Below are 23,816 nucleotides of genomic sequence, written 5' to 3' on the forward strand. Positions count from 1 at the left end.
ATTGCTCCAGGGAAATTAGCCCCAGCCTATTCAACCTCTCACTACAACTCAAATCCTCCAATCCTCGCAACATCCTTGTAAATCTTTTCTGAACCCTTTCAAGTTTTACAACATCCTTCTTATAGGAAGAAGATCAGAATTGCACACAATATTCCAAAAGTGGCCGAACAGCCGCAACATGACCTCCCAACTCCTGTACTCAATACTCTGACCAATAAAGGAAAGCAAACCAAACGCCTTCTCCACTATCCTATCTACCGGTGACTCCACTTTCAAGGAGCTATGAACCTGCACTGCAAGGTCTCTTTGTTCAGCAAAACTCCCTAGGACCTTACCATTAACTGTATAAGTCCTGCTCTGATTTGCTTTTCCAAAATGCAGCACCTTGCATTTATCTGAATTAAACTCCATCTGCCACTCCTCAGTTTATTGGCCCACCTGATTAAGATCCCATTGTATTCGGAGATAATCTTTGATATGTTGAGAAACCTCTTTTAACATTTATTGATTGCTTTCAATATTTTGCCATTCCCCACATTCAGCCTGACATGAATAACAAAACTTAAGGTATATAATATAAAAGATTCAATATATTAAATTCACAATTCATCTGGCACAGTCAAACACTGCTCACTTAAAACTGCCATGCATGTTGTACTTGGAAGACTTTTGTATTTAACTCCAAAGCTAAGTTTAGCAGATGCAAGATGTTACAAAAAAGTGCTGGAAATATTAAGTGAGGTAGGGTAGTGAAATAATTCCATGAAGGCTGGTATCGCATCACCAAATCACTCTTTACTTATTGGGGCATACTATAAGATACCGACCTAACTAGTTCACAGCTAACTCCTAGAGTGAGCGGAACTACTGGCAATCCTCAGAACTCCCTGATTGGACCAGGTTAGTAGCCCCAATCAGGGAACAGGTATTCTATAAGATCCATCTGGTTGACCTTGTTCCAATCACTATACATAGCATCTGTGACAGTGTTCAATATAATATTTAATGGAGGCAAGAGGAGTCACATTTTCTGGATTGAGAGCTGCTGAGAGCCCCATTTTGCCAATTTTCAGGACGGGCGTGATACTAAATGCCTATCAAGCACGTCCCTGGTTAACAGCAGGCCTTCTCCCAGATTATGGGCCTTGGAAACAGAGGTCCTGCCTGTTGAGAGCTGCCAACCAAAGTTCTCAGTTCTATAGAACAGCAACACAAATGGGGAGAATGTTTACTGCAGTACTGCATCCCCTTGCAGTATAATATTATTCATAGAATCCCTATAGTGTGGGAAAACGCCCTTCAGTTCATTGAGTTCGCACTGACCCTCTGAAGGTCAGCCCACCCAGACACATTCCCACTCCTGGAGGAAACCCACACAGACACAGGTAGAATGTGCAAACTCCACACAGACAATCACGCAAGGCTGGAACTGAAACCGGCATTGTGAGGCGGCAGTGCTAACCAGTGAGCCAGTGTACTGCCCTTGATTCCAAAGCACAGGTGAGTAATAGCAGTGGGGTGAGTGGCACTTAAGGGGCCTCTATTGGTGGATAGTCTGGTGATCTTCCTACCAAGGACTTAGAGTACAGATGGAATGTTGGGTGGCGGAGAGGGAAAGGGGGAATGTAAACTATGACCTGAGTAAACATTCTTTGAGCCTGCTCTGCCATTCTGAAAGGTGATGGCTGATTTTCTACCTCAGTAACACATTCCTTCACCACCCTCCTTAATTCTAAACATTAGTCCATTTCTGACTTGAATATCTTTAATGATTGAGCATCCTAAGCTCCCTGTGGTAGAGGATTCCAAAGGATCACAAGTGTTTGAATGAAGAAAGCTTTTCCCATATACTGAAACTTTGGACCATTACAATAGATTCCCAAAACCAGGGGAAACATCCTCTCAGTAACTACCCTGTTAAGCCTCTGTAGCATTCCACACAAATGTAACAATACGTAGTAGCCTAAAGTTGAAAAAGGAACATCATATAATAATTAAAAGAAGCAATTAGGAAAATATACCACACCATACAATTATACCATACCATGTTATCACCATCATAGCCAAGAATAACAAATGACTAATTCCCTCAGACTAGACAAAATTGCACTAATTATTACATAACTGAAATGTTTGTTGATAACTGGATAAGGCCATAAACAAGTGGTGCAAGTTAAAGTACAAAGTTCCTATGGCCCTTTTTCATACTCTCGTGAAAACAGATGATCCCTTATAATAATGATCCCTTTGAATCATTAGTTCAGCGTTAAATCTTAATTGACTCTACCAGAACACGAAACTACGGTTGCTGGAAATCAGAAACAAACTGAGAAATTCTGAGGAAGGGTCACTGGACCTGAAACGTTAATTCTGATTTCTCTCCATAGATGCTGCCAGACTTGCTGAGCTTTTACAGCAATTTTTGCTTTGGTTTTTACCAGAGCATGAGCAGAGACCAGTGCTTCCAATAATCTGAATAAGTGCCTTCAGAATTCAGTCCTTAGCATTTACGAAAATCACATTTTTCCTGAAGCTGTTGTTAATTTTAAATAATACATTGGATGACATAACTCAAAAGATCCCTGACCTGCACTTCCTGTGAAAAAATGACAGAAGGATTGCAATGCTGAACTTTTAACTTTATTTCTTTACTTTTCTAATTTATATCTAATATTTTCTACTTAGGCACCTTTAAACCTAAAATGGTACCGGAAATGGTGACTTTGTAAACCTTTCACTGTACTCATGTACCTCTGCACTCGTGTACATGTGACAATAAAACCTATTTCTAATTCAAATTCTAAGGTCGATTAGTCCATTGTTTTAAAAATGAGTTTCCTCATAACCATGCAACAATAGAAGTAGTTTTCTGGCTCTTCTCTTATCACCCAGTATTTGAACCTGAGTTGATTAGTGTCTTTTTCATTTTTATTGTTTTATAAAACTCTAGTGAATGTCAATGACCACATCCTTTGAACTATTACAGCTGGAAGGCATTCTCTTAATTTGGAAATATGCTGTTGCTGGTATATAACAGTGTAATTCTACAGTCCAGCGTAATCTTTCCCACAGAGATCTGTGTAGTATTTTTGTACAATGTTAATGATAATATACAAGATGAATAACTCTGACATCTACAGTTATCAAGACTACACTTTATCTACATGTTATCAAGACAAAGAGAGGATCTACTGTAGATAAATGCAAGGTGCTGCATTTTGGGAAAGCAAATCTTAGCAGGACTTATACATTTAATGGTAAGGCCCTAGGGAGTGTTGCTGAACAAAGAGACCTTGCAGTGCAGGTTCATAGCTCCTTGAAAGTAGAGTTACAGGTAGATAGGATAGTGAAGAAGGCGTTTGGTATGCTTTCCTTTTTTGGTCAGAGTATTGAGCACAGGAATTGGGAGGTCATGTTGCGGCTGTACAGGACATTGATTCGGCCACTTTTGTATTATTGTGTGCAATTCTGGTCTCCTTCCTATCAAAAGGATGTTGTAAAACTTGAAAGGGTTCAGAAAAGATTTACAAGGATGTTGCCAGTGTGGGAGAGCTTGAGCTACTGGGAGAGGCAGAATAGGCTGGTGCTATTTGCTGTGGAGCGTCAGAGGCTGAGCGGTATCCTTATTGAGATTTATAAAATCATGAGAGGCATTGATAGGATAAATAGACAGATCTTTTCCCTGGGATGGGGGAGTCAGAACTAAAGGGCATAGGTTTAAAGTGAGAGGGGAAAGATATGAAAGAAAACTAAGAGGTAAAGTTTTCACGCAGAGGTTGGTCTGTGTATGGAATGGTGGAGGCTAGTACAATTGCAACATTTAAAAGGCATCTGTATGGGTATATAAATAGGAAGGGTTTGGAGGGAGATGGGCCGGGTGCTGGCAGGTGGGACTAGATTGGGTTGGGATATCTGCTCGGCATGGACAGGTTGGACCAAAGGGTTTGTTTGAATGCGTAGTGATTTTCTTATCAATATGAAATTCTGTTGATTTGGCAATATGACCCTACATTTGTTTGTTCCATTGGTTGCTATTCTGCAAAGACCCATTGTGGTTAGAATTAATATTTTTAACTGGGAAATTGTTAGGATGTATTGTACTTCTGAAATTCTGGGCATGAGGTCATAGTATATTTGAAGTGGTGTATTTCTCATTTGTTTTCTACTTGAAATCATTGGGAATAGCTTCACAACTAATAAATGGGATCTGAGATTGTGTTGGAAGCCAGATGTTACTGTGGACTCAAGAGAATTAGCATAAGATTACTGCTAGGAGTGATAGATGGATGTAGTTTGAGTTGTTGGTTGCGAGAAAGCAAGGGAGTGATCTATACAATTTTGCAAAGTAAAACTGTTATTTAGGAGAGTGGGACAACCTGGATTACACAGAATATACATCACTGATGGGAAACACTTAAATTGAAGCAGGGTTTAAAGGGCTAAACTGGCAATGATATTTTTGTGATCCGGCAGATGGAGTTTAATTTGGATAAATGTGAGGTGCTGCTTTTTCAAAAGACAAATCAGGGCTGGACTTATACACTTAATGGTAAGGTCCTTGGGAGTGTTGCTGAACAAAGAGATTTTGGAGTTCAGGTTCATCGTTTCTTGAAAGTGGTGTCTCAGGTAGATAGGATAGTGAAGGCGGCGTTTGGAATGCTTAACCTTTATTGGTCAAACCATTGAATATACAAGTTGGGAGGTCATGCTGAGGCTGTACAGGACATTGGTTAGGCCACTTTTGGAATACTGTGTGCAGTTCTGGTCTCCCTCCTATTGGAAGGATGTTGTGAAACTTGAAAGGGTTCACAAAAGATTTACAAGGATGTTGCCAGGTGTGGGAGAGTTTGAGCGACTGGGAGAGGCTGAATATGCTGGAGCTGTTTTCCCTGGAGCATTGGAGACTTATGAGTGATCGTATAGAGTTTATAAAATTATGAGGACAAACTGCAGATATTAGGAGGAAGGTATAAAGGAGACATCAGAAAGAAGTTCTTTACGCAGAGAGTTGTGAATGCATGGAATGCGTTGCCAGCTGAGGTGGTGGAAGCAAAGTCATTGGGAACATTTAAACGACTGCTGGACATGCACATAGACAGCAGTGAGTTGAGGGGTGTGTTGGTTAAGTTACTATATTTTACATTAGGATTAGGTCTCGGCATAACATCATGGACATAAGGGCCTGTTCTGTGCTGTACTTTCCTATGTTCTATGTTCTATGTAAATAGACAAGGTATTTTCCCTGGGGTGGGGGTATACAAAACTAGAGGGTATAGGTTTAAGGTGAAAGGTGAAAGACTTAAAAGGGCAACTTTCTCACGCAGACGCTGGTGCATGTAAAGAATGGGCTGCCAGAGGAAGTGGTGGTGGCTGGTACAGTTATAACATTTAGGGGGTATCTGGATGAGTATATGAAAAGGAAGGGTTCAAAGGGATATGGGCCAAGTGCCGGCAAATGAGACAAGATTAATTTATGATAACTGGTTGGCATGGACTGAAGGGTATATTTCTGTGCTGTACATCTCTATGACTCTATGACAAAGCATACAAGTCAGGAACAGGGTTGACAATTTGGCCTTTCAATCCCCTATAACCTTTCACCCCTGAGCTCACCAAGAATCCATCCATCTCTGACTTAAAAATATTTAATTTTGTCTTCTACTACCTGTTCAAATATTTATAATCCTCTGACAAGAAAAAATCTCATCTCTGGATGGGAAATGACACCATATTTTTAAGCATAATACCCAAGTTCTGAATTGTCCCACAAGAGAAAACAGCTTTCCTATCCACCCGATCAAACTCCCTCAGGATTCTATATATTTCGATAAAGCCACCTAAGCTCCATGGGATACAAGCCTACATGTCAAACCTCTCCTAAGATGGCAATCCATCCATTACAAGTATAAATCAAGTAAACCTTCTCTGAACTCTGCCACATGCTTATTTTAATTTCCTGAAGTTGAAAAGTATGAACAGCAGACATATATTTTGATTGAAATGTAGACACTGGCTGATACCTATCTCAGGAAAGATTTTAAGAACAGTTAACATTTGCATTGAGCATCAGTTGGAAAATCCTCCAGCGGTTGGTTTTTAATAAAGCCCAGGTATTTGGACTATGTGCGAGTAATCACAACAGCAATGATTTCAGAATATGAATTAGAATTGGTGAGGAAGCCACTGCACTATGGTTTTTCAGTCAATGAAAGATTAGGTCAGGTTCTTCCTTTATCATCTTCAATAGCAGCTGTACCCATCCTCTCTTCTAATGCAATGACATTCGTTCAAATGATTCTGTATGCAACAAGGTGATTACGCTGTAGGACTAAAAATGATGGAAATACCCTTATTAAGTAATAAAGGCTAATTGCTCTCAAGTAACATGCTTTGTATTTGCAGTCTTAAGAAAGTCTGCAGTTCCTGTTCAGATTCTAACAAGATTGATATTCTGTGGCTGTTAAACTTGCAGAATAGTTGTGTGGATGCTTTGTATTTAATTGTTAACACTGGCCCATTTTGTACGAAGCTTCTGAATTGATATCTGAAACAGGTGCTAAGGAGAAGAAAGATCCAAAGGAATGCATGAGTTGTTGAAATTAATGATTCTTCAAACCCAAAAGAAAGTTAGTTAACTATTTTTCTAATATTCAAAATAGTAATTCACTAACCATCAACATGTGCTTTCCCAGCACCACTCTAATGTAGAATCTGGTTTCCAGCATCTGCAGTCGTTGTTTTTACCTATATGGTGGAAAAGCTTTGGAGAGTCTAGAAGTGAATTACTCATCACAGAATTCCTAACTCTTACCTGCTCTTGTAGCTATAGTATTTAAATAGCCAATCTAGTTCAATATTTGCTCAACAGTGACACGCAGAACATTGATGGAATGCTAATGTTGCTGAACAATAAGGAAAAGTATTAGACTTTGTCATTTGAAGACTAATCATTGCTGCAACTTGTGTAGTGTATGAATACTATTTGCTAATTAACAGTGCAAGAAAATTAACCATGTGTTGGTGTATGCAACACAAACTGCTTCAGTAACTGAGGAGTTGTGACTTGTACCAAATATTGCACAGCATCTCCAATTCTGACCTTATGATGGAGGGAGAGTCATTGTTGAAGTAATGGAAGATAATTGGGCCAAGATCAACGTTACCACTTTGAAGTGTTCTTGTGGTGCAGTGCTCATGTCCCTACCTGTAAGCTGGAAACCTGGATACAAGCACCATTAGCTCCAGAGGTGTGTCATAACAGGTTGATTTGGAAACTTTCTTTTGCGATCACCTTGAATGAGAAGACAATGATTGGAGTGGAAGCCTTTGGCTTCAGTATGTAAAAATCAACTTACCAGGCTTAAAGAGAGAGATTATCATTATCATCATCATTATCATAATTATCCATCATCATCATGAGTATCTAAAATTTAAATCTAACAATAAAATGCAAAAAACTAACACAAAATAAACATGCTAATAGTCTTTTCTTTATACTAACTGGCCTATTTGGTATCTCCTGAAGAAGGGCTTATGCCCAAAACGTCGAACTTCCTGTTCCTTGGATGCTGCCTGACCTGCTGCGCTTTTCCAGCAACACATTTTCAGCTATTTGGTATCTCATCTTGGGAACCCTATTCATCAGCTTTCTGAGTAGCTAGTGTATTCTTGACAGATATTGAGGGCCACAAAGCGGTTTAGTGAGGACAGAAAACTGAGTTATTGCTGTTTAACATGACTATACTGCCACCATAGATAGGGCAATTCACGGGATTGAAGCAGTGGCACAGGAGCTGAAAAGAAGTCTTTAATTCCACAGAATCTAACAGGGACGTTCTGCTTTCAAAGATAAAAGCCACAGGAATTCTTGGTTTGTGCTAGGAAGGGAGGCTTCTGAAGCAAAATGTGAAAGCAGATGAGTCAGCTCTAATAACAGACCAGCTTGGTACAAAGTTATTGCAAGAAATTAGGACAGTGTGGTCATTTCAAAACCTGTATGTACAAAAGCTTACCTACAAAATCACCATGGCACTGTTCAACACTATCAACACTTTGTTTAGAAACATGTGGTCATGGCTGATCCATGACCTAACCCTTTACCAATAGTTTGTTTATTAATATTATCTAACAAAAATTTATCATTCCAAGATTTAAAATCAACATTTGTGGAAGAGAGTTCAAAAGTTCTATTCACTTTCTATAGTTAAAAGAAAATCTCATATGCAACCAATTTCAAGTTGATTTTGCACACTATATTGTACTGATTATGGCATGGGTGAAGCTTTGAATTGAGGGAACATCAGAATAAGGGAGTATCAATTAATTTTGGGCAATAATACAAATAGGGCAAAAATAAATCAACAGGCCATTTTGCACTTAATCCAATTTTCCTTCCATGATAGTCCATTTTTCACTGCTTTGAAGCTGAAGCCCTGTCTAGCTCTTTAAGAGGAATGAAGATTGGAACAAAGTATTGTATTGTCAACGTGTTGCATCTACAAAAACAGAAAATATTAGGGTGAATATGAGAAAATGCAGTAATGGGTGGACAAGTGATTTTTTTACACTCAAATCTAGCATTTGTATAATCTGAAATAATTTTGTTTGGAGTGGGATGATGTCAGAGTTTGGACAGAAAGTAGTTTCCTCCCTGCTAAAAACTTGTTCCAAGTTGGAAATGGCTCAGAACATCTGTGTTTTTTCTTCATCTAGTCACTGAAGTGAACTTACTGAACGATTACTTACTTCAGATTAGAACATGGATGTCCAGCTGATATCTTGTTAACCACATACAATTCCTCTTTGACTGAAATATCTTTGTATGGTTTGGCCTAGAAATTGCATTGCACAGAGTCTGTTTTTATTTTATTTCCACTATTTCAAAAAGGCTCCAGTTTGTCTTAAGTCCATGATTTCAGATTTGCCCAAAAGGAGTTTTGACAGCCAGAATATTATCTATTGACTTCATCAATATCACTTTGAAAATTCCTGCTTCCACTTACAATAGTTACTGGTACTTCAAATGTAGCATCACTTACAAATTCGGATTTATAGCTCTTTATTTCTTTGTTCAAGTAATTAACAAACATAATGGAAGGTTAATGTTCCAGAACAGATCCCTGTGGAACACTCCTTGGCACATACTGTCAACTTAAAGTACTTGTTGTAATCTCTGTCTGTTGCCTTCCAAGCAATTTGTAGCAAGATCCTGGCTATTCTGATGTTAACGTCAATGATACATTCCTGTATATTCCTAATAATCTTTCATTTCCTTGGTAATCAAGAAGGTGTTTTAAAAATATTTATAGATCCTGCATCCATTGCCTTTTGAGGAAGGGAATTGGCTCATGACTCTCTGAGAGAAAAACGTTTCCTCATCTGTCTTCAATGGGCCACCACTTATTTTCAAACTATGAGCTTTAGTTGTGGATTCTCCCATAAGAGGAAATATCCTTTCCACATCCACCTGGTCAAAACCCCTCAGGATCTTAAATATTTTAATTAAGTCACCTCCAACTCTTTTAAACTCTGGAGAATACAAGCCCAGTCTGTCTGGCTGTTCCTCAAAAGGCAATTTCAGGTATTAGTTCAGTAAACCTTCTCTAAACTGATTAGCATTTTTCTGTAAATATGGTGATGGGTACTATACATAGTACTCCAGATGTGGTCTCACCAATGCCCTTTTTAACAGAAGTTTAACCTCCCTACTCTTGCATTCAATTCCCCTTGCAATAAACCATAACAGGGTAAAAACAATGACTGCAGATGCTGGAAACCAGATTCTGGATACCAGATTCTGGATCAGTGGTGCTGGAAGAGCACAGCAGTTCAGGCAGCATCCAACGAACAGTGTTGGATGCTGCCTGAACTGCTGTGCTCTTCCAGCACCACTGATCCAGAATGAACCATAACATTCTACTGGCTTTCCAATTATTTGTTATACCTGTATACTAACCTTCTGTGATTCATGCACTAGGATACCCAGATCTCTCTGCATCTTAGAGCTCAGCAACCTCTCACCATTTAGATATGTTTTTTTTTAATGGTTTTTTTTCCAAAATAGACAACTTCACACGTTCTCACATTGTGCTCCATTTTGATACCTCATGATTTAGGTAATGCGCTACATATTTGCTTCTTCTGCCAAAGTGGATAACCTCACATCTTTTCAAATTATGTTCAATTTGCTGTGTTCTTGCCTACTCAATTGCCTGTCCAATTCCTCCTGAAGACACTTTACATCTTTGTTATCACACACATTCCTTCTTAGCTTTGTATCATCTGAAAATTTGGCAATATTAAACTTGGGCCCATGTCCAAATCATTGATATATTGTGAGCTGTTGGGATCTAAGTACTGAACCCTTGAAGGTACCCCACTAGTCAATCTGCCAACATTTGAATGACCCATTTATTCCAACTCTCTTTTTTGCCTGTTTGCCAATCTTTAATGCATGCCAGTACATTACCTCCTATCCCATGTGCTTACATTTTTCTGACCAAATTGTTGTGGGGGAGGTTATTAAAAAAACCTTTGAAAATACAACCATACTTCATCCATCAACTTCACTTTAGTAAATTTGTCAGTAATATCTTCAAAAAAGTCCTACAAGCTTGTTAAACATAATTTTTCATTTGAAAATCCATGCTCAATCACATCATTTTTATTCAAATGTTCATCGATCACATTCTTAATCATAGATCTCAGCATTTTTCCGACTACATATGTAGGGCTGACAGGTCTGTATCTGTATCATATTTACAGAAGAATATTAGCCTTTTTTTCCCTCCTGCTTCTTTCTGAAATAGAGGCTTAAAGAGTCAAGACAAGTGCAGTGTTGTCCATCATTCAGCTTCTCACCCCTTATGAGGAGAGGATCCTGAGTCTGACTGTTCGAGCAGACCTTAGACTGGTATGAGAGGCTGCCCTTGACATTCTGCGCTGGGAAACTATGAACAAAGGCAATCCCCTGTGACTTGACTGAGGCCTGCTGACAACCATGAAGCTTACTGGCTTTGTGTCTGCACTAAATAGCAATGAAAGATATCTTTAGTATAAGCATCACTGGTTGAGAGACAAAAGTGCATTAAGGCAGGGAAATGCAAGACAACGATGCTATGAGTTCCAGATAGCACTCAGTCACTCTGAGTGTATGAGAATAAGCAAAGAGATTGTAATGTAACCAAATCCAGTCCATGAACTGGGGATGGGTCCCTGATTACGCAATGTTCTTATTGCAGCGTTACAATGATAGTTGTCAGCATAGCCAGAGGTGCAGCACTGAAATGCTGAAGCACCTGCAAGTACATTGGAAATGAAACATGACAGTTCTAAGAGATTGGCACATACTGAATGCCAGTATCTGTGGACATGGGGTGCCCATGGAGTATGCCTTGAGATGATGATGATGCCTAGTTTCCAACATGGAGATCGTTGACAACAAGGGGGAGCTAAATCTGCTTGATTCTCACTTTGGTTTCCCAGATTTTCCCAACATTGAGCATGCTTGCTGAGTTTGGTAAGATGGGAACTGGAATATTAATGAGCAAACTGGGCTGTTAACGAAATTCTTAACGACCAATAATCTCCATCAATTGGCAATTTGCTGCTGCCTGGCAAGATTCGCCCACACTCTCTGTCAAAAGCTTAAAAGATGGCTTGAGTTACGTGTTGCCTCACTCAGCTGCACATTTTGCTATAGCCCACATCACTTAGGCCCTAAATGATTCACCCTTTGTGAAAAAAAATAGAGCTTACAATCCTGACATTCATATGTTGATAATTAGTTGATGCAGCACACGCCAGGAAATAATATGCCTTCCATTAATATTCCTCAGTAAATATTATACAGGGCAACCACTGTATCTGCAGACCTGCTTTCCGCGCTTTCAGATTACCATGGCCTGAACATATTATAGGGAACCAGGCACCAGGAGGCTGCCGGGAAGGTATGTTTCCCTTTGAAATGAATGGGTTTGCTCTGCAGTTTCTGGCTTCCATGGTAGGTCCTGGAACGTATCTGCTGTGGGTCCAGGGGCGCGGTGGTTCTACTATATCAAAAAAGTCAAATAGCAAACCACAGTGGATGCTGGAGATGTGAAATGAAAACAGAAATGCTGGAGAAAGTTAGCAGGTTTGGCAGCATCTGTGGAGAGAGGAACAGGTACTACTTTGTGTCCAATGTAACTCTTCCTTAAAACCAAAGAGAGCTGGAAAATGTTCGTTTTTATGCTGTTGACAAAGTGGAGGAGGAGTGACTGGAACAGATGGTGAGGGTGCAAAGGTTACTGGGAGATCTAGTTGTTGAAGGGATCTATAGATGAAAGTTAGTGTTAAATTTAAGTCCTGATACAGCTTGTTCTGCTGTAACCCGCATTCCGTTCATACAAATTCGCTGTAACACGATTGACGAATTGGGACACTGTGTCAAAGCACAAATTTTTAAAATGTGTGTTGGTAGTAATGTGATTACATCGCCAGCACTTTAAGTGCTGTTTCTAAAGCATGATTTTTCTATAATGTAGGGTTGCATAAAAATACACTGTGTGAGTGTGTGTGTGTGTGTGTGTGTGTGTGTGTAAACTGCAATGGGGTCACCCAAGGTCCCAGTTGAGGCCCGCCCTATGGGGACTGAACATGGCTATCAGCCTCTGCTCAGCAACTTGCACTGTTGCCTGTCTCGAAGTCTGCCCTGGAGGATGTTCACCCGAAGGCCCGAGGCTGAATGTCCCGGACCGCTGAAGTGTTCTCTGACTGGAAGGGAACACTCTGGTTGTTGATTGTTATGCGGTGTCCATTCATCCGTTGCCATAGCCTCTGCTTGGTCTTGCCAATGTATCATGCCTCAGGGCATCCTTGCCCACATGAAATAGACAATGTTGGCCAAGTCACATGAGTACCTGCTACTTGGTGGGAGGTGTCCCCACACGAAACAGTGGTATCCGTGTCAACACTGACACATCTTGCAGTGTCTGCTGTGACAGGATTGTATGGTGTTGTCCTGAAAGCCGGGCAGTTTGCTATGAACAATGATCTGTTTAGTGGTGGTTCAAAAATGAGAAGTAAAGGTGTGACGAAGGTCTTGGTGAGGTGTTCATCCTCTTAAATGATATGTTGCAGGCTGTGAAGAACCTGGCGTAGTTTTTCAGCTCCTGGGAAGTACTGGACAACAAAGCGTACACTGCAGCTGGTGTCTGTCTCCTGAGGAGGTCATTATGGTTTCTCGCTGTGGTATGTCAGAACTGGCACTCAATGACTTCTTATAAGGGCCTCCTTGAGTACTTCCAAGTCATAGAGTCATACAGTTGTACAGCATGGAAACAGACCCTTCGGTCCAACCCGTCCTTACCGACCAGATATTCCAACCCTATCTAGTCCCACCTGCAAGCATCCGGCCCATATCCCTCCAAACCCTTCCTATTCATATACCCGCTTAAATGTTGCAATTGTACCAGCCTCCACCACTTCCTCTGGCAGCTCATTCTGTACATGTACCACCCTCTGTGTGAAAAAGTTGTCCCTTAAGTCTCTTTTATATCTTTCCCCTCTCACCCTAAACCTATGCCATCTAGTTCTGGACTCCCTGACCTCAGGGAAAAGACTTTGCCTATTTACCCTATCCATGCCCCTCATAATTTTGTAAAGCTCTATAAGGTCATCCCTCAGCCTCCGACGCTCCAGGGGAAACAGCCCCAACCTGTTCAGCCTCTGCTACTGCTCAAATCCTTCAAACCTGGCAACATTCTTGCAAATCTTTCAAGTTTCACAACATCCCGCAATATTCCAACAGTGACCTAACCAATGTCCTGTACAGCCACAACATGACCTCCCAACTCCTGTGCTCAATACTCTGACCAATAAAGGGAAGCATAGCAAACGCCTTCTTCACTATCCTATCTACCTGTGACTCCACTTTCAAGGAGCTATGAACCTGCACTCCAAGTCTCTTTGTTCAGCAACACTCCCTACGACTTTACCATTAAGTGTATAAGTCTTGCTAAGATTTTCTTTCCCAAAATGCAGCACCTCGCATTTATCTGAATTAAACTCCATCTGCCACTTCTAGCCCATTGGCCCATCTGATCAAGATCCTGTTGTAGTCTGAGGTAACCCTCTTCGCTGTCCACTATACCTCTAATTTTGGTGTCATCTGCAAACTTACTAACTGTACCTCTTATGCTCACATCCAAATCATTTGCATAAATGACAAAAAGTAGAGGACCCAGCACCGATCCTTGTGGCACTCCACTGGTCACAGGCCTCCAGTCTGAAAAACAACCCTACACCACCACCCTCTGTCTTCCACCTTTGAGCCAGTTCTGTATCCAAATGGCTAGTTCTCCCTGTATTCTGTGAGATCTAACCTTGCTCATCAGTCTCCCATGGGGAACCTTCGAACACCTTACTGAAGTCCATATAGATCTGGCATCTACTGCTCTGTCCTCATCAATCCCCTTTGTTACTTTCTCAAAAAACTCAATCAAGTTTGTGAGACATGATTTCTCACACACAAAACAATCCCTAATCGGTCGTTGCCTTTCCAAATACATGTACATCCTGTCCCTCAGGATTCCCTCCAACAACTTGCCCACCACCGACGTAGGGCTCACTGGTCTATAGTTTCCTGGCTTGTCCTTAGCACCCTTATCAAATAGTGGCACCACGTTAGCCAACCTCCGGTCTTCCGTTACCTTACCTGTGACTATCGATGATACAAATATCTCAGCAAGAGACCCAGTAAACACTTCTCCAGCTTCCCACAGAGTTTGAGGTTACACCTGATCAGGCCCTGGGGATTTATCCACTTGTATGCATTTCAAGACATCCAGCACTTCCTCCTCTGTAATCTGGACATTTTGCACGATGTCACCATCTATTTCCCTACAGTCTATATCTTCCATATCCTTTTCTATAGTAAATACTGAGACAAAATACTCATTTAGTATCTCCCTCATTTTCTGCAGCTCCACACAAAGGCCGCCTTGCTGATCTTTGAGGGGCTCTGTTCTCTCCCTAGTTACCCTTTTATCCTTAATGTATTAGTAAAAGCTCTTTGGATTCTCTTTAATTCTATTTGCCAAAGCTATCTCATGTCCCCTTTTTGCCCTCCTGATTTCCCTCTTAAATATACTTCTACTTCCTTTACGCTCTTCTAAGGATTCACATAATAATCCTGCCTATACCTTACATATGCTTCCATCTTTTTCTTAACCAAACCCTCAATTTCTTGCCCATCACATTCTTCATCTGAACAGATCCTGAGTATGTGTAGGGCTTGTCCATAGAGGATGGCCTTGGACCTTCGGGTGACCAACTTCCAGTGCGAACTTCAAGACAAATAACAATGCAAAGTGCTTGAGCAGAGGCTGATAGCCATTTTCGGTCCCCATGGGATGGCCTCAACTGGGACCTTGGGTTCATGTCACACTTCAAGTGACCCCACTGCATTACACACTCACTTTTACACACACACACACAAACACACACACACACACACACACTCTTATACACCCATGTACAAACCCCCATACTCACACCCTCTCACAGACTTATACCCCTTTACACTCTCTCAACTCCCCCCCCCCCCCGCCCCCCACCCCCCACCCACATATAAGTTTGTGGGGTGAATTTGTACTTGCAGAATCACATTTTATTTTGCTCAAAATCTGCATGAATCCATGTAAGATTCTGTAAATCTATTTTTAAGAAACAGAATCAGTCCTAACATTAGGACACAGACAGACTTTAATCTTCAATGCATTATCTGAGCTGACATTGCATCTACTGCTAAAGTTCACTTGAGAATGTAACTTTAAAAAACAAATAAAAGAACTGAAACCAGCATGGTCAGTCTAGAAGTTAAGAGACTTAACAAACAATTCAGGTCTTTTTCAATATATAATTTCAGTTGCATCACACTGTAAAACTTTGCTATGAATTCTGTGTCTTACGATCTTATACTCCACAACTGCCTGATAAAGGAGCAGCACTCCAAAAGCTAGTGCTTCCAAATAAACCTATTAGACTATAACCTGGTGTTGTATGATTTTTAACTTTGTACACCCCAGGTCAACACCAGCATGTCCAAATCATACCTGTACCAGAACATAGGTCAGCTCTGCTGAGAAGAAACCCAGCAAATGAGACACTGCAGGAAGGTGTGGAGAGTATAATCAAGGACAGTACACCTGATCTGAAGTTGTTGATCCCAAAGTGCAGAAAGTGGAAAATGAGGTTTGCTTGTCCAGCTTACATTGGGCTTCACTAGAACAGCAGGCCTTGGTCAGCAATGTTAATATTCGAGCAAAATGATGTATTTAAATGAAAAGCACTTGGAAGGTCAGGGTCATTTTTATGGACAGAGCAAAGGTTTTCCTGAGAGCAGTCTTGGGTAATCTTGGACAGGGTTCACAAAATGAGCAAAGAAAATAGCCTCTTTCTGCACTGGAGGAAGGGATTCTCTGATTCCTTAATTTGGATCATTTCTTTTGAGATATTGAAATAAACTGTGTGTTTGCAAGACTTAATTTCTTAATGCATCCAAATTGGTGGGGCTTGACTTGTATTATATCCAGACTAAGAGCAGAAGTAGTGCATTCATCTCTTTGAGGGTGCTTTGACATTCCATATGATTGTGGTTATTTATCAACATTTTTAAACTATTGTTTATTTCCCTTCATTTGAAACACCAATCCTTTTGCGTTAAGTTGTTCTTATTCTACAATAAAAAAATACATTCAATTTCTCCATTGGATTGGTCATGTTAAGAAGGGACTGTCCAAATCCTGATTTATTTTGTACAGCTATCAGCCCAGATTTCCCTATTTAGTATTCTAATCCCCCACCTTGTTCAAGATTAACTTTTCTAGCTCACTGTACATGAAAATATTTTGCACAATAAACAATGCAGCTGATTTACAATGTGAAGGTCTTATTTTCATCAATGAGAGATCATCTCACCCAGAAATGTTAACTCTCTTTACTCTCCAAAAATACTGCCTGACGCACTGAGATGTTTTTAACCTTTTTGGTAAGTTTATAATCATTTTAGCCCCAAATTGTTGATTTTTCTATTAAAAGAAGTTATGCATATAGATAGTAGGATGGTTGAAGACTTTTTTCACCAGTGGTAGCAACGCTGCCTTACAGCACCAGGAATCCGGGTTCGATTCCACCCTCGGGCGACTGTGTGGAGTTTGCACATTCTCCTGGTGCCTGTGTGGGTTTCCTCAGGATGTTCCAGTTTCCTCTCACATTCCAAGGATGTGCAGATTAGATGATTGGCCATATTAACTTGTCCCATAATGTTCAGGGATGTGAAGGCTAGATGGATTAGCCATGATAAATTTGGGGTTACAAGGATAGGGTGGGGGCTGGGTCTGGGTGGGATGCTCCTTGGAGGATTGGTTGAGACTTGATGGGCTGAATGGCCTCTTTCTGCACTGTCAGGAAATCTCTGATTCCTCTATTTGCATGTTTTTTTTGAGATATTGAAATACACTGTGTGTTTGCAAGACTAAATTTAAGGAACAAAGGATGCCCAAATGGAAATAGTGTAAATTGCAACATAGTACACCAATCCCTACAGAAAATAGTTGAAATATTTGATACTATTGACAAGGATGCAATATGGCACAGAATCTAGTTCTGGGGATTTCTGCCCTTGTATCTCCCATTTGGGACATTGGCATACTCCTGTCACTTTAAGCAGATTAACCCTGTCCAATTAGGTTGAATTAAGTCATGTTACCTCAATTCTATTAAGTTACCTTTGGTCCATAGTACTTGAGAAACTTAAGTCACACAAGTCTATCATCTCTACTGACCCAGAAAGGTCACTGGAAACATTAACTCTGATTTCTCCTCACAGATCCTGTCAGACCTGCTAAGACTTTCAGCAATTTATGATTTGTTTCTAATTTCAGGCATCTGCAACTTTCAGTTTTTTTATTTAATAATATCGTTGAAAACTGGGGTCCCTATAATGCTGAATTTTCCTAGTGTCTACTGTGTAGCATAAAATTTCAATTAACTTCTGTTTCAACATAACTAGCTTTTCAAATTTACAGCATTTCTAAAGAAAAGATGAAGTCACAAGAATCACAAAAAGCACTAGGTCATGATGTCCCATTGAACAAGCGTTAACAATTTATCTGGCATTAGATGTACCCTAATGTCCATGTGTTATTTGGCAAAATATGCATATTTTGTTCCAAAAAATAACGGCAAGCTCGCCCTGAGGCAAAAATGGGCAAGGCGACCACAGTCAGCCTTGTGTCATGAGTAAGCTGCCTGTGGTCATTGGCCAGGAGGGTTCAGATGATAGGAGATGGACACAACATAGATTGCCAGCTGCAAAATAATGTCTCTCAACAGTGGTATATGGCATGGAGTTAGATTGTGGGAGTAGGGGCCTGATATCCAGGAGAAACAGCCAACATCGTCCTGGGAGAAGACCAGCCAGAGGGAGGAACAAAGACTAATGACCACAATACATCAGGGACAAACACACCATGATTCCAAAACCACCAACCATGTTCCTCCAATCTAAGAACAATTTCAGAATCGGAGAAATATTCTCATCTGTCATTGGGGTTCCTTTCTTTGTCTAATTAAATAGTGCATCGTATCTATTTCTTAACAAACTCAATAAATCATCAGAAAATTGCTCACAAATGATTGACTGCCTCTATTAGATGACTGTAATTGTGAAACTCCGAAGTCTAACAATAGTGTTTTCAGAGTGAATTTGCATTTCTATTACCAATGGTTTGAAAAATGTTTCCTGATTTAATTCCAAATCGACCTAATGCAAATTTTAAGTTGTGCTTTTTTTATGGTTTACCCCATAATTGGAAACAGTGGCTAGAATTTTTCCAATCAATTGAAGGTGAGTTTTGGGAGCAAGCAGGGTGGGGAAATCTGTGAAATTGGTGTTGGATTAGGATTTCAACATATCTTTGCCTCATTTGATCTTCCCAGTGGTAGGATTGCAAGAGAGTTGAGAACCCCTTTGGGTCTATCAAGTAATTCATTGAGAAGTGATTAAGGTTGGTCAGGTATTTTTATACGTCTTAACACTGAATCGTAGGTTTCCCTCCCAGGGAACCTGTTTCTTGACATGTCAGCAACTTACCCATGTCACTGAGGAATGCACAACAGGAAAATTCAGTGATACTGATGGCCATTTTTTGTCAAAATGTTTTTACCTCTTGACAAAGGGTTGCCAACTTCTTGGAATATGCTTAGCCTGTTCTACACTCCCCTTCAGCTGCTTTTCTCTGCCACTGCCTTCACTACAGGATGGAAGAGCTTAGGTAGTTTCATCTTCCACTTTTGCTGAGGGATAACAGCAGGTCATAGCAGGTTAATGCCTGTAGCAGCAGCTCTATCCTCCACTGGAGCCATACATCCTTCCCCAGGGCAGATGAGGTGGATTGAGGTGACACCTGCAATCAAAGTTTACAGACAAAGGATTTGCTTTTCTGTATTTGTACTTAGTCACTGGCTGGGCAAGCATTTACTTTCCAATCCATAAGTGCCCTTGAGATGATGTCACCTGAACTTCTTCACAGTTTCAGATGTAGGGACACGCACAGTGCTGCGAGTGATAGTGAAGGAATTTGGATTTGCATGAGAATATAGAAGACATGGTTAGTAAAGTTTGTAGACGACACCAAATGTGGTGGTACAACGGACAACCAAGATGGTTATCTAAGAGTACAACTGGGCCAGTGGACCGAGGAAGGGCAGATGGAGTTTAAATTAAATAAATGCAAGGTGTTGCATTTTGGTAAGCCAAACCACGGTGGGACTTATACAGTTAATGGCAGAGTCCTGAAGAGTGTGGTCCATCAGAGAGAGGTAGAGGTACATACACATAGTTCCTTGAAAGTGGTGTCACAGGTAGACAGGGTCATATTGGCATGCTTGGCTTCATCAGTCACAATATTGAGCACAGGAATTGAGACGTCATGTTGCAGCTGTACAAGACATTGGCAAAGCTACATTTGGAGCACTGTGTATAAGAAGGATGTCATTAAATTGGAAAGGGTGTAAAAAAGATTTACAAGGATGCTGCCAAAAGTGGTGGGTTTGAGTTAAACAGAGAGAAAACAGAGAAAACTGACCCATTGGTCCAACCTGTCTGCACTGACCACACATCCCAATTTGACCCAGTCCCATTTGCCAGCATTTGGCCCATATTCTTCTAAACCCTTCTTATTCATGTACTCACCCAGATGTCTTTTCAATGTTGTAATAGTACACACCTGCACCACTTCCTCTGTCAACCCGTTCCATTCACACATCATCCTCAATGTGAAAAAGTTAACTCTCAGGTGTTTTTTAAATCTTTCCCTAATCATCTTAAACCTATGCCCTTTCATTTTCAACTCTCCTATTTTGGGAAAAAGATCTTGGCTATTTACCCTATCCCTGCCCCTCATGACTTTATAAACCTCTTGTAAGGTCACTGCTTAGCGTCTGACGCTCCAGCCTAATTAGTCTCTCCCTATAATTCAAACCCTTCAATCCTGCAACTTCCTTGTAAATCCTGTCTGGATCCTTTTAGGTTTAACAATATCCTTCCCTATAGAAAGAGGATAACTGTGAGGTATGGATGTGAGAAGCAGGCTGAAGGTGAGGGTTAGTTTTTCAGATAATACATAATTTGATTTGATTTATTATAGTCATGTGTACCTAAGTACAGTGAAAAGCTTTGTTTTTGCTAATAGTAGACAGGTCATAGCAAACACAGATCATAGGGTGCTGAGACAGACTGAGGCATACAGATTACACTGCATAGGAAGTGTGCTAAGCAAGATCAGCATGAACAACTTTAACATTATTTGAAGTTAGAGGGTCTAGTCAGCAATCAAGAACGGCAGAGAAGAAACTGTTTTTGAACATGTGTGTTCAAGCTTCTGTATCTTCTGCCTGATGGAAGAGGTTGTAGGGGAGCATTATCTGTGTGGGAGGGATCTTTGATGTTTCTTCAGCCAAGAGACGTGTAAAATGGAGTCCACGAATGGAAGATTGGCTTCCATAATGGTCTGTGCTGTGCATAAAATGTTCTGTAGTTTCTTCCGGTCCTGGGCAGAGCAGGCCATGATGCTTTCTACGATGCATCTGGAAAAGTTGGCGAGGGTCCTTATGGGCATTCTGAATTTCCTAAGCTTCCTGAGGAAGATGAGGCTTGTTTTGCCTTCTTGACCATCACATCTATGTGGGAAGTCCCAGAACTGGTTGTCAGTTATCGTCACTCCTAGGAACTTGACACTCTCAACCCTCTCAACCTCAGCCCTGTTGATATAGTTAGGGATGTGTTCTCATTTCTTCCTGAAATCAATGATCAATTATTTTGTTTGGCAATATTGAGAGAGAGGCTGTTATCATTGCACCACTACACCAAGCCCTCTATTTCCTTTCTATATCCTGAATATATTCTGATATTTGTATCCATATATCAGGGACTATCTGGAAGAGAAATGGGTGGAGTTGAAAGGTGTGTTGATTGAGGAATGCCAAGTAGGAGATTTCTGGGCAAATCAGAGAGTGGAATTTCAAAGTGTCATACCATTCAGTTGTTTTGTCCTTCTGGTGTCGTGGCTCCTTGGCACACTGTCCTCAGGTTGGAGAGAGCACACTCCTATTGCTCCTCACATTCTACTGCAGAATCACCAGGTAAGTCTGAAAGACCAGGAATTAGCCTTCGCAGGTCTTCTCTCCATTCCTGTGGTTGCAAAAGCCTACATTTGAGTTTTACTAACTCATACTGTGGTCCATTTAATTAGAATCCTTCCTTTGACAGAATGGAGGTGTCATCCCATTTTGTCCTCCTTGATCAATCAAGAAATCTAGATTGGGTTTACTGTAGTGGTGAGTAATTGCTGGGCACTGTGCAGTGAGTTGGGTTCCTGACTCAAAAATCACCAATGCTGTTTCAGCAGGAACTATGATGGTAAATTCCATCCAGTTTCTCTTCCTCTATTCTATCAAATTCCTTGATTATTTTTAGATACCCTTGATCAGATTGCCTACTAAACCATTTAAATTCAAAAGAATATTAGCTGCTTTTATTCATCTCACCCTCCCTGTTGAACTCTTTCTATCCTGGTTCATTCTGGTAAATCATTGGCCAATATTTCTTTCAAGAGGTGCAGTTTCCAGATAATGTCTGACCCAGATTTTGTACAATAGAAAGCATGATTCCTCATTCCTAATTCCAAACCTCTTAAGACAAAGACTAGTATTCTTTCGTACCTCTGCTCCTGCACATTCAAATCGTCTTGCTCCTCCAATCTTTTACCTTCAGTGGTTCCTGCGGTCCCACCTTTGTTAGATTAGATTCTCTACAGTGTGGAAACAGGCCCTTTGGCTCTGCCAGTCCCACCGACCCTCCGAAGAGTAACCCACCCAGACCCATTTCCCTCTGACTAATGCACCTAATACTATAGGCAATTTAGCATGGCCAATTCACCTGACCTGCACATCTTTGGACTGTGGGAGGAAACCGGAGCACCTGGAGGAAACCCACACAGACACGGGGAGAATGTGCAATCTTCACACAGACAGTCACCCTAGGCTGGAATTGAATGTGGGACCCTGGTGCTGTGAGGAAACAGTGCTAACCACTGAGCCATCGTGCTGCCTCATGCCTCAGAGGAGCAGGAGAATCAACGTTTCGGGCCAGAGCCCTTCATCAGGATTCCATCATGATGGCCCGAAACATCAATTCTCCTGCTCCTCAGCTGCTGCCTGACCTGCTGTGCTTTTCCAGCAACACACTCTCGACTCTGATCTCCAGCATCTGCAGAGCTCACTTTCTCCCATCTTTGTTGTGTCGAGGATCAACTTTGGAGGTGTTTTTGCAGATTTCTGCAAGGTATCCTGGAACATCTGACAGCTTGCACCAGATGGGCCTAATAAATCTATGGATTAGCTGAAAGGAGGCAATAGGACCCATTTGAGGAAAAATAAATCTTTTCGTGCATAGATGGGACAGCATTAATCATAGGGCATTTGATTTATCATTGAACTGACATCCAAAAGATATGAACAAATAATTTTTAAAGAGAAATCGATTGCTTTTCAGCCAGTTTGGGCTTTCTTTTAGTGCTGCTCTAACTTCTTTCTCCATCATGCATTGGATGCCTCTGCTGCATTAGATCAGTTGCTGAACCCCCAGAGTATTCAAATTAAACCACTCTGTGAATATGAATGAGGTTGCCAGAAAGGAATAATACTACAAGCTATAGTCATTGCCTATGGCATTTCCAATCCTTGAGAAGTACCTGTGAGATCCTGCCATATGAAATAAAAGAATACATTAAATCTTCCAAGTAATTTGCCTAACTGAAGTTGCGGTTACTAAATTGTACAGCATGTACTTTATCAATCAAATTTTTAATCATGATAATATTTTTAAAAAATTGAATACAAGTTTCTGGATAATTAACTTTTTGTACAAAAGATGCTTTTGAATTAACGGGAGTAAACTTTATAAAGTATTTTGGAAGAAGCGTGGTTTGTTTTTATTCAATAAATTAATGAGTTTCCTCTAAAGTCCTGGCATTGAATTTAGTGAAGATTGAAAGGTTCTTGGTTTACTGGTTGTATGCATTTTGTGTGGAATTACATCAGGGAGTCTTGGCTTAATCATCTATTTTAACAGTATAATATTATCCTTGACTTGGCAATAATAAACAGTAAGGGGCAAATTTGTAAGTCTGTGCTAAGTTTAATTGTAGGTCAGCGTACAGGAGCTGCAGTCACATCAGAACGGTGTATCCTTTGAGCACTGCTTCCTGCTGGGA

The sequence above is a fragment of the Hemiscyllium ocellatum genome, chromosome 17 (assembly GCF_020745735.1).
Source record: "Hemiscyllium ocellatum isolate sHemOce1 chromosome 17, sHemOce1.pat.X.cur, whole genome shotgun sequence".
NCBI lineage: Eukaryota > Metazoa > Chordata > Chondrichthyes > Orectolobiformes > Hemiscylliidae > Hemiscyllium > Hemiscyllium ocellatum.